Source organism: Ostrea edulis, chromosome 1 (assembly GCF_947568905.1).
Source record: "Ostrea edulis chromosome 1, xbOstEdul1.1, whole genome shotgun sequence".
NCBI lineage: Eukaryota > Metazoa > Mollusca > Bivalvia > Ostreida > Ostreidae > Ostrea > Ostrea edulis.
The window spans coordinates 39,378,879-39,395,073 of record NC_079164.1 but is presented as its reverse complement, the minus strand read 5'-3'; the positions used below and the strand labels follow the sequence as shown (position 1 = coordinate 39,395,073).

The following is a 16,195-nucleotide window of genomic DNA, read 5'->3' as shown; positions in this document are numbered from 1 at the left end:
CGACTAAATGGGCGGTCCTTCGGATGTCACTGCAAAAACTCGAGGCCACTTGTCACAGCAGCTGTGGCACGATAAAGATCCCTCCCTGCCCAAAGGTCGTAAACGCCGAACGTAGGCCTAAATTTTGCAATCCTTCACCGACAATGGTGACATCTCTATGTGCATGAGTGAAAAATTCTCGAGTGGAACGTTAAACGATATACAATGAATCATTTGATCGTACTGCTTTGCTCGAATGCCAACATCTAGCTTTCTGACTTGCACTAAAATTATGTAAAACATATATTCTTATATTATATTAACATAACACACTTAATACATGTATGTATCGCTTCTAACTTAGCCAAGAGAGAAGGTGTATGTTTTGGACCAAAAAATATGTATTCACTGTACTAGGTTGTTTTTAGTTTAAGAAAGATAACTCTACCATCCGTAATTTCTGAACCAAGAATTTAATTATTATCTTTTTTTGGTTATTTTGACATATAATTATACGGTTTCGGTCAACTAATACCTCACCAAGTTTGTATAGTCACGAGTGGACCGAAACTAAAGTTATTAATTAAAATGCTTTATTAACTTATCATGAATTTTACAACAGTTTTCACAATATTTTTATTCCTTCAACAAATGAAAATACATGTACGTGCATTATACCAAACTATAACAATATTTCAACAACCAAAAATCTAGAAACTGTTATAGTAATGAAATGTACTCCAATTTTTTTTTTTACATTGTTTAAGATCGGGTTGTGAACTGATAACATCAAGTATAACTTTGTTCTCTCAGTTGCTAACACAATTAAAAGGGGAAAACAAAGACTCGAGTCTTTTTATGTAAACAAACAAACAAGTGAAATGTTGATTTTTTAATGTAAAGCGTCTTAATTTTGCATAGTCACAAATTTTAACTTTTAGATGACACGTTATACTCCCAAAATGCTTGAAATGTGAAAGATATAGTCAGGGTCGGATCCAGGAATTGCGGTTACGGGGGGGCGCCACTTTATGAGGCAGGGCGTCTGGGGGCAAAGCCCTGGTGGGGGCCCAGGGGGCGAAGCTCCTGGATTTTACAGGGCTTGAAGTATATCTCCTATTTAGTCTTTAGTACCATTTTCTATCATATTTTATGAGGTGAAATTAATAAAAAGACGAAAATTTTAAGGGGTTTTGGAAAAAATTAAGTTCTCCCAATAAAGTAATTCAAGAAATCAATATATTTTGTCATTTATTTCTCCGGAATTGGAAGAAATTATTGCTTCTTACATCGTTTAGTACATTTTTCTAACAAGATACCACGATTTACCTGAAGTTTGAAAATTTTAGGGGGGGGGGGGGTCGCCGGCTGCGCGCCCCCTAAAATCCGCCACTTATAGTAAACTTAGATCAATATCCATTTCTTTTGAAAATGTAAACAATAGCATACCCCAATCTTTGTTTACAAAACAAATAATTATAACTTTCTAAAATAATCTTCTGTGATAATGTATAACCTTGATTTTTCTGTGAAATCTTTTAAACACATTAGAAGTAGAATTTGATCATTAAAAGTGAAATAGAAAATTTTGGAGAAAATCGTGAATCAGTCCCTTTAATGAAGTATTGTGATTTCTACTTTGGCTTTGATATTTAAATTAGTTATTTGCTGTTTTTCGTAATTCAACGATAATATGGAAATTATTTGGGAGTTATTCTGAAAATTTATCGATGAATATTTTATGCAGTTTATAACAAAAACAAGATACATAACAGATGTTTAAAGATTGATTGATTGTTTCTTGCTTTAACGTCTCTCTCGAGAATTTGAGCAGTGAGGGTTCTTTAGCGTGCTACACCTACTGCGACATTGGACATCCGTTTTTAAGATCATCTCCGTGGACCCGTGACATTCACAATTGATGCCGAACGTTTGGCGATGGAACTGTCACTACCTGTTTTAACGACTTAGGTCTGTCGCGGCCGAGATTCGAACCCCGGCTTTCCACATGCGGGGTTAACGCTGATGTTTAAAGAAGTATTATTACAGTGTACCAACATCGTTGCTAGCTACGGTTACCGAGTCCGGTAGACCCTAACCTACCTCAAACCGTGGCTGCATGATGAGCTAAACCCTCGATTTTCATGAATGTTTATAAGATGACGCAATAAATTGTTTGACCCATCATAGTTACAATAATAGATTTCGTATTCTCAAACTTGATGAGGAAATTCGGCCGAAATAAGGCCCCATTCCCAATGCTAAAAAGCAGGTATTTTCCCGTTTTTATTTGAAATTCCCAAACAATGAAAACAAATCAAGCAGAGTAGCCTAATTGTTCATAAATCTTCTTCACAGGCCCACAGTTTACAATTTTTGTTTCAAAATTGTTAAGTAAACCTAATTTTCTGACCTCTACTTATTTGAATGAGGTAAAATTTGACCAAATTAAAAGTCAGAAGGAGTCCAATTATACCTTAATGCACTCTGGATTGGTTTTCTCCCTACTTCTATGTATGAAACATTTTCCCAATTTCAAGCGAATGTCGCTATTGTTTCCAATTGGAAAGGCCCAGGCCCTTGAAATCAAGACCTTAAAGAAAACACTGACTAGAGTTCATCAAACAATTATCTAAAGAGAGCAGAGTGGTTACGCATATTGTATGGTAAATTTATTACACCGGTGAAGTCAACAAAGAAGCGTCCATTAGTTACAACAGCTAAAAAGTGTCCAGTTTGTTCTCGAGTTTAAGAAAAATATTTGAATAATTGCGTGCATTAGTTCTGTTATATTTATTGATATCATATACAGTAAATAAAACTTGATTATTAGGAAGTCACTTGAAGCTCCATATTAAAATTAATGTTCCTTATGTAACATAAATGATATCTCTCCATATTGAAAATTAGGTAACGATTTTACGAATGCAATCGTAATCCCTCATGCGAAATAGTGGATCAAAGACCCAAAATGAACTTCAATATTCGAAACTCGGAATTGCGATTGTAGTTTTTGTCCACTGCGACATTTTAAGGGCAAACCTATGAATACACATCGTCTCTTCTCGTCAAACGCAATCATCGATAACTATATGAATGACAAACAGAAAAACTGCTATATTGTAATTGTAAACAGTGACCTGATTTATTGGACATTGTCAGAAAGTGTACAACCTAATTTCGGTAAAATGTTTAAGTTATAAGGCGCAAACTTCCCAGACCAGTCCCGGATAATTCGATATCTGGCATATTGGACAGTTTTTGACTTATTACTTACTTTCAAGATCCATGTCATCATAAAACATGTTCAACCAAAATAAAATAATATATTTGGTGTTTATCCATGTGCTTGTACATATCAATTACTGTTAATGAATTATTACAAAAAGTCATAACAGTGATTTCTATAATCAGGAAAAATTAAGAACATTGAAAATATCAGATGAATATCGTATATAAAAATTCATCAATGTGTCAGATCGTTGGTCTCGGGAGGGGGTGTCTGTTATTTAATGAGATGTATCCCAGTAAAATAATTATAAATTTTCATAAAATGATAAATATTGGCCCAGTCAAAACGTACACAATATTATGCTGATCATATTGTAAACCAATCGCATTGCCGGAAAGGCCCGAGAATGTGCGATTGGTATGACGTTGCCTCGCTTCCTTCTAGAAATTTCCATAACTTAGCTAATTCAAAACTAAAAGCACGGATTGAAGAAACGAACAGGCGTATTTTATTATTCAACATTTATCATTTCTTCTGCAAGATCAAAATCAAGTATCGATAAACAACGGATTAACTTCAGATCGTATTATTTTAAGTTCAGTTTAAGTTGTTGTTTAAAAAAAAAGAAAAAGAAAACTTGCTCAGATCCGCCACTATACTTTCATTTTCGCTATTTCAGGTAGTTTATCGAAAACGAAAGCAGGAATTTAATTAATTTTACGATATTTACTAATCAAGTAAGGTAATTATAGCTTACGGACTTCACCACACATATGAAACAATATTAAAAGTGCAAGCAGTAACTTTGGAGCAAGCGTTTCGGAGTTTATTGGCAAAAATTGTTAATTTATAAGTGTAGATATGAAATATACTGTAACAGTGAAATGCCCTAATATACAATCATATCTTAGTCTTTTTTCGTGTTACAACATTTATTTCCATATGACATATTTACACTATTATACATGTATGTGAATATAATACAGATGACAAAACATAAGTATATATTATTGATGTCAAGCATAAATATATGGTAAACATACATGTATATATCTAGATCTTTGATATCATATCTAATATCACATAATCATCTTGGCCTATGCATATATTTTGTGTCGTTTTCAGAGGTAGAGAGAGAGATCATATTTTGAGAGAGAGAAATAAATCATATTTTGCTTGTAATTATGAGACAAAGACGACAAGAACGATAATTCCTGTAATGAGAGGAGCACATTAAAGGTCTCGGAAATAGTTAGTATTGCTAATGAAGTAATATTCAGGACATGACGGTTAATGTATGTATGAAGCATCTTGACGCTTTTCAAGACATAGTAGCTTGGAATCTTTACCTGGCATTATGAACGAAATACATCAAACGTATCCTGGCACCTGACCCCACCTCTAGTGTGTGCAGGGTTCGTGTTTGCCCTACCCCCAATTATGTATTCTTTATAGGAGTTATGAGATTGACCACTATTTGTTATCTTTTACCTTTTTATCAATATTTGTTTGCGAAATTTTCATAAATTGTTTTCAGTAAACAATGTCCAGATTTTATGTATAGAATTTGGAACAGACATGCCTCATTGACCAAACATTGACAAAGATTTAACAACACATACATCACGAACGACAATAAACCACTCACATAAGAGACAATAAACCACTCAAATAAGAAATCCAGTTATATCCGGAAGCTGGTAAAATTTGTTTGAGGAAGGAGAGAGTATAATAAGCCTTGCAATCATCAATTGAACAAGAAGGTCAATGAGGACACCAAGCCTAACGTACTAGAAGACAATGAAGGATGACACCATGCAATTTAAAAATACCTGTATGTACAATCAAAACTGGTGTAAACATGCTGTTGGACATGAAATAATATACGTAAATTCATATAAAAACAAATAACTGGACTTAACATTTGTTCCACTATAAATTTGACACACACTCTTGATATTCCAGTTTTGGACAACAATGATGCGACTGCTGTTTCTAACATTTCTCCTGCTTTGTTTTGGGTTCTCAGTGGCACAGAGAGGTAAAATTTCGTTCACTATGTTACATGTATCTTAGTTTAGGAATCCGATCTATGACCTGAATCCGTTAAAACATTAGTATTTGAACTAATTACTCTAATACCTTTATTGTTTTTTCTTATTCATTCTGTAATTATTTCATCGCGTGAAGGTTTTTATCAGGCGATCCCATTCCACCTAACCCTGTTCCATAAACTTACAAATGTATCTTTCTTTTACTATACCGGCAAATTTTCTACTATTATAGCACTATGTATTCTATACCTGTTGATGGAGTTGCTCGCGTTCAAAATACCATATTCCTTTTATAATTAGTAGAATTACTTTGACATCCGCCTGTAAAGGTGAACTTAATAATGTTAATTTTCATTTTTGTTTAAATGTATTCCGATGATATACCTTAATCCTACAAGAGTCTCTGTAAAAGTCCCAAAAGCTCCTTATATACCTCGGATTCTTACATTCGAACGCCAGTTTTGAACGAGTTGGTTCAGACTGAATTTTCTAAGTAAAATCAATCTACTAGCACAATGTACATGTACTTAAAGTTTTCTTTGTCGTTAAATAGCTGCTATCTAATCGACTGAATCCTAATTCCCTTTGCAAATGCTACAATTCCATGTTTCTAATCTCATTCAAATCGATATATAAGATTGTTTATGATTTGATGTAAAAAAAAAAAAAAAAAAAAAAAAAAAAAAATTCGGATTGATTTTCATTCCGTTAGAATAGGTCCTCAGTACCCCTTGGGGCGGTCCTTCGGATGATACCGCAAAAACCGAGGTCCCGTGTCACAGCAGGTGTGGCACAATAAAGATCACTCCCTGCTCAATGGCCAAAAGCGCTGAGCATAGGCCTAAATTTTGCAGCCCTTCACCGGCAGTGGTGACGTCTCCATATGAGTGAAATATTCTCGAGAGGGACGTAAAACAATATACAACCAATCGGATTGATTTTCCAGAAAACGAAAACTCAATGCCGCTCATACTATTGCAAAAACGATATTTTTGTTTTTAGATCAGAGACTTTTTCAAATAATGATGTCAAGCGTACAAGAAATTCAACCATTATTTTCTTTATTATGCTATTTCCTTCAAAGTTTCTTTGCTTCTGCTGGATTCCATTTTCGTTTTGTAAGTTTTACATTCCATTCTATATCGCTATTTTCTTAAACATACTATTCCGAAGACATTCGTGTCATGTTTCATACCCGGTAATGAACGAGCCTCCTATATCTTTTAAAGAAATATATCTGAATACATGTGTAACAAACTACGTCTTTGGTATTCAAAATATGTATATCAAGGTTTTCATCTCGGCTGTTCTTCTGGTAAGTAGTAAGGAAGTTTTATGGAATTGCATTATTTTTATATTATTGGATTCAATTTTAGTACAGATACGAAGATCCTGCTATTGATCAGACTCCGAAGAATTTACATGGATGCATTCGAAAAATAGATTACAGATTCAGTGCGCTCTAGCAATAATAAAACAAACATTAATTAGTCAAATCTGTTTTAAGTGACCAAGAACATATTTTATTCATAGTCAAATCTATTAAAAGTCCCTTTGATGACTTATGGTTGATCGATCTTCATGTGATGTCATTGGTTTTTGCAAAAATCTTGATAAATTAAACTTTGCGCATGATAGAAATACATCTGTCCAAGGAATTTTATTCACTGGATAAAATAAAAAATTCTGGCAAACTATTGATACTGAAAAAGTTCATATTTTACATAGATAATGAATTATTTATGATTTTAAAAATGCTGTCAAGGGCAATAACTCCTATGCTGGAATTTTCTTTACTGGGTGTTTATCATACATTGGTTTCCCTAATATTCACAATCAATCTATACATATTTATGAATTAGCGGTTTTTTTAAAAAGATAAACTGTTGATGTTTTGTCATTTCAACAAGTTTTTATTATTCTGCTTACTGAAAATGTGTGATTTCTGATGTTGACACATACTTCTGTTTTGTATGTCTGGCATCTTTAAACGAGTGGCAACATATACATTTTCTTTGGTTATTAATTAAATTAAACTATATTGAGTGGAAATTAATACAGTTTGTCCACTTTTAACCATTAATATTGATAAGTCACTTGAGAATGGAGCTACATGTACCTTAAACAATTCTGAATCGTTGTTTAAATCGGAGGCAAATGCTAATTAAACATTTATTCTACGTGACGTGGCATCTTTAAACCATTCCCAGCATATGTATTTCCATTTATTTACCACTGCCGTTTTCTTTCTGTGTCGACATTCATTTCTAAATCCCTTAGATATTCTGTTTCTTTTTCAATACACTGTTCTGTATCTTGCCAACATTTAATTCTACGCATTATTACGAAAAGATCCTCCTTTTTATCCAAATCAATTACTCTTCATTTTCTCAGACAATATCAACGCTTTCCTCTTTACATTCGGCGAAGACATGTTCTACAACAAATAAAAAAATGAAAACAAGGCGTTGAACATATATGAATTTTATATCGTGATTATCCAAGCGCATAGGTTTTCAACCATCTACATGTATCTGGTCATCATAGGTGACTAACTCGTGTGATATATCACCTGATAAAATCATGACATTGAACATAATGGTCACATAATACAGTGCAAATAGCGTGGTGGCTGAGAATTTCTGTAGTCGCTGACCGCGATACGCACCTTGCCGCCTTTTCGAATACAAATATATAGGAAAAATCACCAGGGAGAATTGCAAGTAGGCATCTAATTTACCATTACAATATCCCGTGGGGATCCGTATTAGAATAGGTCCTCAATAGGCCTTGCTTGTCGTAAGAGGCGACTAAATGGGGCGTCCTTCGGATGAGACTGCAAAAACTGTGGCCCCGTGTCACAGCAGTCGTGGTACAATAAAGCACCCTCCCTGCTCAAAGGCCGTAAGCCCGGATCATAGGCCTAATTTAGCCAAGCAAACAATTCAACCTGTCATTGGGTGAAATACTGTCTGACATGATTCATACCAATTCAGACCGTTCTTTAGATACTGATTTTGACCCCAAAAACATGTAGAGAAAGATGTAAATACGTTTTGTAAATTTAGTTTTAATGCAAGGTGTATATATATGTATATTTTGTTGTTGGTTGTTATTCTTTGTGAGTATTGGCCATGTTCGTTTGTCCGGAAGAAGAGACAGGTTGGCCGGACAATTTGACAATCTGGTTGTTTGTGTCATTGTTCATTGTAGTGCTTTATCTCTCTCTGTGTGTATGTGTGTAATACAGTGGTGCGGTGTATCTATACTAATAATTGATTTGAGTAACAATTTAGATTGGGGAAGCAGATGGCTCACAAGAAATCGGAACAATGACTGGAACAATCGGAACAATGGCTGGAACAATAGGAACAATGGCTGGAACAATTGGAACAATGACTGGAACAATAGGAACAATGACTGGAACAATAGGAACAATGACTGGAACAATAGAAACAATGACTGGAACAACAATTGGAATGGTGTATTGAGGGGTTAGCAGATTTCGACGGGCCAGTCCCTGATTTATAGCAACTACATATGCACTGAATGTTTATTACTATGCCAAAATTTTAGTGTTACCTGTAATAAATAAATGACAAATCTTCCATTCGTACTAGAAATGGTGGTAGGATACATGCATGTAACAGACTGTTCGTCATTAATCAGGAACTACACATCTTTTCCTGTGGTCTGGTTCATAAGCATTTATTTCAAGAATATTAATAAATTTACCATGAAGTAGTGCAGAGTTTCACTATAGACTTTCACACAATTCAACAAGATCGCTACACGTAGTCATGTCCCCCACCGCCGCAAAATAGTTGAAGCACAAAAGTCCCATAACTCCTGTAAAAAATTTTCGAATTAAAATAACGGCGCAGTATGATAAACTACATATGGTTACGAACAATCCTACAAAATTTGAACAAAATCCGTTGAGCGGTTTCGGGGGAGATGCGTCCATAAAGTGTTTCTATAGTGTAGCATGTACAAATTCAACAAATTCCCATAACTCTTGTAAAATTCTCGAATGAAAATGGTGGCACAATATGATCAACTACACATAGTGACTAACAATCCCACAAAATATGAACAAAATTCATTGAGCGGTTTCTGAGGAGTTGCGTCCACAAAGTGTTCCTTTAGTGTAGCATGTACAAATTCAACATAGTCCCATAACTCCTGTTAAAATTGTTGAATCAAAATGGCGGCGTAATATGATCAACTACACATGGTGACTAACAATCCTACAAAATATAAACAAAATTCCGTTGAGCGGTTTCTGAGGAGTTGCGTCCACAAAGTGAAGTGGGACGGACGGACACCGGTATTTCTATGTCCCCTTCCGCGTTGCGGGTGGGGGGGGGGGCAATAAAGTGACAAGTTATTTATCAGCAATACATTTTCGCAAGATAAGGGTTTACAGTCCACTCCGCTCGCTACAAACCCTAGGCAGATTACGCCACGAAAACTGTAGCCAAGTTTTCATTGGTTCCAGGTTTCGACCTTAGAACCAGTGAAAAGTTATCTTTCATTCAAAAGAAACATGGGCGTCATCCCCTGTCGACTAGCCACACCCACTGTGAATCATATGTAAAGAACGGCCTAACAATGGATATGAAACACGCCAGACAGCATTCGGCCCAAAGACAGATTGTAATAGTAAATCAGATCGTTTATAACGGCCATGATATCATTTGCGAAATGCCGACTTTAAACGAGACTCGTCTGTTGAAAGCCCTGTAACATCAACATATTTGTCAATAGCCTGCCTCGAACAAGCTCTTGCGTATCGAATTGGGTGAGAGACATAAATACCATATGTAAGTGATCATTATTGCTACGTAAATATGGGGTGTTGACGATGGAGAAGCTGAGGTCACCCACCCTTAAAGTTGAGTTGTTAGAGTTGCCGTATACATCTATGTTCAATAATCCTATGTATATGATAGATAGATATATGATAGATAGATCGATAGATAGATCGCAATGATCGGTAAAAGTATAGGTCAAAAATAAAAAAGATACATTTGTAAAGCTTCTGAAGATTTGAAATGAAAGCGCTGAAGCTTTACTAAACGTCTTCGTATATCTTTTTTATTTTTTACCTATATATATATATATATATATATATATATATATATATATATAATTTAATTCTTATTGTATTCTTGTCTCTGATTGGTCAATTTCCAATTGGAACGCAGGTTATTTTTGTATAACCTGGTTTGGTATGGGGACACACCCCCTTGACAACCAGCTGCCGGAACTACTTTTCTGCATTTCTAGAAACCTATCTGCATAAATACAATGAAATCAAAATAACTTAGAAATTAAATGTTTTGTTTGTTTTCCTATATCATTCATTAATTTTTTTTTTATATAAGCATGATAAACACGGAACTATTTGTTTTGGTGTGATTGTTGTCGTCTGCTACATGTAAACAAGCAAAATGGATGCAAATTTTGACCTCGGCTATGGTTTCACAGATTACCTCTGTGATCCAGTTGCAGATAATGATCATGATGATGAAAATGACTTGATTGTTCTCCGGTGTCTCTTTCAAAATGAAATGATAATGGATGAGGTATCTGAAGTAGTATTACAAGATGCATGTGCATCTGTTTCAACTCGTGCAGCAGATATGGAAATGAAGGTACCTGTAGCTTTTTCTATAGAAAAAGCAGAAAAATTTTGTGTTCCACAACCATGTGAAGCAGAGAAAAGGAGATTTAAAACTGTTTCTGAGGAAGAACTGAAAGAGTTGCAGGAAAGAAGACATTCCCTGTCTACACAGAAAGCCACAAAGTGGGGAGTTAAAGCTTTTCAAGGTATAGGCCTAAATGCTTAAATTGCTATGTCAAAAATCAACTAAACTGTACTAAATCTATAAAGAAACATTTTTTAAAAATTCAAAATATCAACACACAATACATGATAGACCCCAATCAGGAATTGCACCAGAATCCCTCATACATGATAATATGAGTGCTTTACTAATTAAGCTATTGAGGTATTCAAAAACAATTTATTGATTATGTTGATTTTCTCCTAATATACTAAAACAGCACAAAATAAAAACTTCTAAACCAACTTTTTCTCTCCATAGAATGGTCTCTGGAAACATTTGGGGCACTGGTAGATTTTAATACAATCCACCCTGAAGAACTTTCAAATAAATTGGCAAATTTTATGCCGAGGCAACGCCAAATCCAAACCAAAAGCGGTCAGTAAGTTTAATGGGGCAATCGACAGAGTATCACAAAAATTCATTCAAATCTATAAGATCAGCAATTAACCGTTACATACAGAATATAGGGCGAAATTTCGATATTGTTCGTGACCGACCATTTAAAGTGTGCGATAGTATTTTGGATGGAAAATTAAAAAAAAAAAAAATTCAAGAGGGTATGGCTCGACCAACGAAATACAAAAAAGTTAATCCAGCTGGTTTTGAGGATTATTTGAATATTTTACATGCTAAACACAAACATTTTAAAGCGTTTCTAATTTGCAACTTTAAATCAAGCCGGATTTCGTATATGTTTTTAATAGTTTATTTATTTTTTGTTAACAAAATATCAATTCATATAAATATGTTCCAATTACTTATGATTATCACTCATAGTGTAGAAATATCTAACATGAGCATATGGTGTAGTGCAGTGGATTGTTTTTAAAGCGGTCATTATGAAAATAAAAATAATTGTAGTTGTTGAATGAGCGGTGAACTCAGAGCTTGATGCAAAATAACCCCCCTCCTCGCTACACACAAAATATTACTTGGTTTTAATTGATATCCAAGATAATAGACATTAGAATAAGAGAACTATTGAAGCATGATATTACTACATTATATTACATTTTGTTAATTCCCTGTTTAATTGCTAAACACTCGGCATCAAGTGTGAATGCCACGGGTCCTCGGAGATTACCTTCAGACGCCCCGTGTCACAGTAGGTGTGACACGCTAAAAAACCCTCACTGCTCAATGGCCGTAATTGCCGAGCATAGGCCTTTTAAAAGCTCTTCACCGGTCATGGTGACGTCTCCATATGAGTGAAATATTCTCGACCGAGACGTTAAGCAAGATAAAAATCAATCACTCCCTGTATGATTCAGATATTAAACATTAGGTGACAATATACGTTTTAGAATCATTGACTGAGAAAATTCATATAGATATCAAATAATGAATTCAATACCGTATATAGTTTAGTTTCCGGATTTTAGCTATAATAACGTTAAAAAAAAACATAAATACAATTTAAAAAATAAAAAAAAATAAACGTACAACCGTGGATAAATAAATTATATGTTTTAGGTATATATTGAATATTGAAATCCTTCAATATTATCATCAACATAATGTAATTATTTTGTACGTATCAAACTATCGTTAATATACTTTCACTCTTATGCACAAGTTCCTTTTTCATTTTTGCCTTGCTATGAAAATCAATGCTTTGACTTTGGTGTTCCGAATGACAGTGAACGGTGAACGCAAAACTGTAAACGGAGAGCGCACGGTGAGCGAACGGAAAAATGGTAAAGTAGAACGTTTCAGGGACTGTAACGCAAAAGTTTTTTTTTCTTCTGTTAGTACAATTTAATTAGCATGTATCGATTATAACACAACACTTCTTTTTTTACATGTACTAACGGCAAATAATCGTAGATGCACAATTTATACATTTGTACATATAAACATGCCATGATACAATTCGATATATTTGGAGTATAGGATGCATAATATGAGTATGTTAAAAACTGAAAATCAAAGTTTCACATTATATCCCCTATATCTGTATGTGGATCATATAACACATCAATGTTAATCAGACAGGAAATAAAATGCGCACCGAACTTGAACTGTTTTGTACTCCTATGATTGAAGTGGCATTTGTTTTAAATTCTAGCATTTTTTATTATTACTTCCTTTCAAAATGGTATAAATTTGTTACATTTTTTTTTTGTTTTTCACTACCGCACATATTAAACTATGGATTCTGGAGCTCTCCCCATCGTACTTCTGTGTATTATCTGCCTCCAATCCAGTGTCACTTGTCAGGAATACCGAGGTATGTGAGATTTCCTTGTAGATATAAATATAAATCCATCGATGATTAGATACGTGTTTTTATCAACATGAAGAAATTGATGTTTAGCGATTAACCATAGTTTGATTAATATCCGTATTTATGTTTATAACACGAAATGTTTTAGGAGATAAGAAATAACACTATGGGGATACTACATGAAAATATAAACATTAAATGTTTGGTGGTTGTTTTTTTTTTTACCAGAAGCTAGTGTGCAGACAAATTAAATAATATGTTATTTACTTCAATAATACACAAGCTCATTGACTTGAGAGACATAAAGACAGAAATGTAGATATTTACATAGCTTGTCAACTATAATTAAACTCCTTAAACATACTGTAATCCTCAAACTCTTCAGAAGATGACGGTGGAATATATTAGGTCGTGTATTTCCCCATCTTAAAATCAAATATTATTAGAGATGTAATTCTAAAATAATTCACGGGTGTGACCAGTCAACAGAGGAGTCTTGCTCCTCATAGTCACCTGATCCCATCTCTGGTGTGTCCAGGTATCTGTGTTTGCCCTTCTCTTAATTTTGTGTCTTTGATTGATCACTCCTCGTTATCTTCACTTGTTTACTGTAATAAAATGCAGCGTTAAATTTGAAAATGTTTATATTTTTTAATTTGCTGAACACCTTCATTTTATACACTAACATACAGGCTGGTCCAACTGTCCTCCTGGGGCAATTGATTGTGGATGGCAACCTAACCCCTATCCTCAACCTAACCCCTATCCACAGCCCAACCCCGGATGTCTCCCCCCATTATGCCACGTGGATCCCATCCCACAACCTCCGGTTAACAGACGGAATATCCGATTAGGAGGACACCCGTGGCAGGGATACAGGGGATGATAGAAATGAAGGACCACCTAGGATAAAATTTCATTAAATCGAAGAGGAAGAAAAAGGTAAGCCGGTTGTACAGATATGGGTTTTACATGCACACTGATTTTGACTATGGATAACTCCGTTTACCTGATCAAGATATAGGGCTCACCGCGGGTGTGACCGGTCGACAGGGGATGCTTACTCCTCCTAGACACCTGATCCCACCTCTGGTGTATACAGAGGTCCGTGTTTGTCCGACCCTCTGTTTTGTATTGCTTAGAGGAGTTATGAGATTGATCACTGTTGGTTATCTTCACCTTTCTTGCATATACATGCACACGATGATGAAAGGGAATATGGTTGTTTTTTTAAAAATTCATTTATTTTTTATGTTTTGCAAATAAGTAATGCGATGCACGAAAGATGATTGTATAAATATCGACTATGTAGACTTCCGAATGAACAATTTTTCACACAAGTATATTGTGTATTAATGAACTGGTTTTCTTTTTTATTGTTTCAGATTCAGTGGTCCACTATGTGGTTTTTTACATGTAGAATGTCAATTATCTAATAAATTATGAAACAAGAACCTTTTCCTTTATGATTTCTATAGAAAGGATACATTCTGCATGCAGCGCATTTATCTATTTCTGATATCAGTTGAATATAGAAATGTTCACTCCAATTGTGGATATGTCTTAACGTTAGACATTTGAGGAAACTTTCGTCTTTTACGAATTGAATATCAACATTAATTATGCACATCGAATAGTAAAATGTATGTATCCAGTGCGTTGTGAAGTCAGTTGGCTATGACAAGTCGGGTCTATCATTTCACTTGGGTTGTTACAAGTTGTCAGTTTATTGTTTTATTTGAGCTACTTAGGAAAAGTAAAAGTACGGGGAGGAGGAAAAAGAGGAATTTCCACACCGATAGAACCTTTCATGAAAAAGGTAGAGTAAAATTTCCAATGGAGACCAGGAAAGGGAACTGCAGCTGTTATTGATACCCCTCATCACGCCCCAGCAGGAAACAACAGAGTGTATCAAACAATCGTGGAGACACCCCCGTTCAACTGGACAATCAACCCTTTAAGTAGCACCCATTCCAGAGGAGGCTTCATCTCATCAAGAAAATTCATCTCTTCAAACAAAAATCATCAAAACACGAAACCCAGAAAGAAATATTCAATGAAATTCCGGCTCCAGAAACAATCTAAAACTAAGTCCGCCACTGCCGTCAAAGAAAACTGTCAAATCCAGATCTATGTTTTCATATAAACATAATTCAAGTCTAGCTGGACATATCAATGTTTAATAATTATTTGCTAATACTGTGCGACATTGGTTTCCTATGGGTCTGTACTGTATGATGAAATTCTAGTTATTGATCTGTTTTAGTAATCTAATGGCTATTAATGAAGAAAAAATCTGCGGAACAGTCCTGTTTACAATATAAAAGTAGCAACCGTTAATATAGCTTAACGCATGATGCATATCTAAATTCATAAAAAATAACACTATACATGTAGAAGCGATGATAATCGAAGGAGAATATGTCAAACAGGATTTGACCAGGCACGAAGCATTGTATTTCAAAGGAGGGATATTCACCATGTATCACCGACACCGAATATTGCTACCAGTCGAGCTTACATGAACACAGCAAGTTGCTGTACAACACAATATTATTGTCAAACAATTCGCCGTACACCGGACATAAATTGATATTGCTAATTTCTTTCCTAGATTCAACGATTATAGACTAAAACTGATTTCAATGTACACATTATATCATATTCTAACGATTCATTCAGAGAAACAGTGAAATAAATTCATTAAAATTTTATATAAGTCGCAAACAGAGGACGACCCCTCCGTTTTACAGGTACCAGGCGCTTAATTTTAAATATAAAACCAAATTCACATCATTTCATGTAAGCCTTAAGTCATTGACAATAAGTTCGTAAGTCGTTGAAACAT

General features: G+C 34.7%; 2 long non-coding RNA genes across 2 annotated transcripts; both read left to right on the top strand.

The window, feature by feature from the left end:
- Positions 1 to 4,764: 4,764 nt before the first annotated feature.
- Positions 4,765 to 8,912, top strand: LOC125657110 (uncharacterized). Its single transcript, XR_007363189.2, has 2 exons — positions 4,765 to 5,252; positions 8,562 to 8,912. It is a non-coding gene; the product is annotated as an uncharacterized LOC125657110 (long non-coding RNA).
- Positions 8,913 to 12,810: 3,898 nt separating this feature from the next.
- LOC130050011 (uncharacterized) lies at positions 12,811 to 15,349 on the top strand. Its single transcript, XR_008798380.1, has 2 exons — positions 12,811 to 13,350; positions 14,040 to 15,349. It is a non-coding gene; the product is annotated as an uncharacterized LOC130050011 (long non-coding RNA).
- The last annotated feature ends 846 nt before the right edge of the window (positions 15,350 to 16,195 follow it).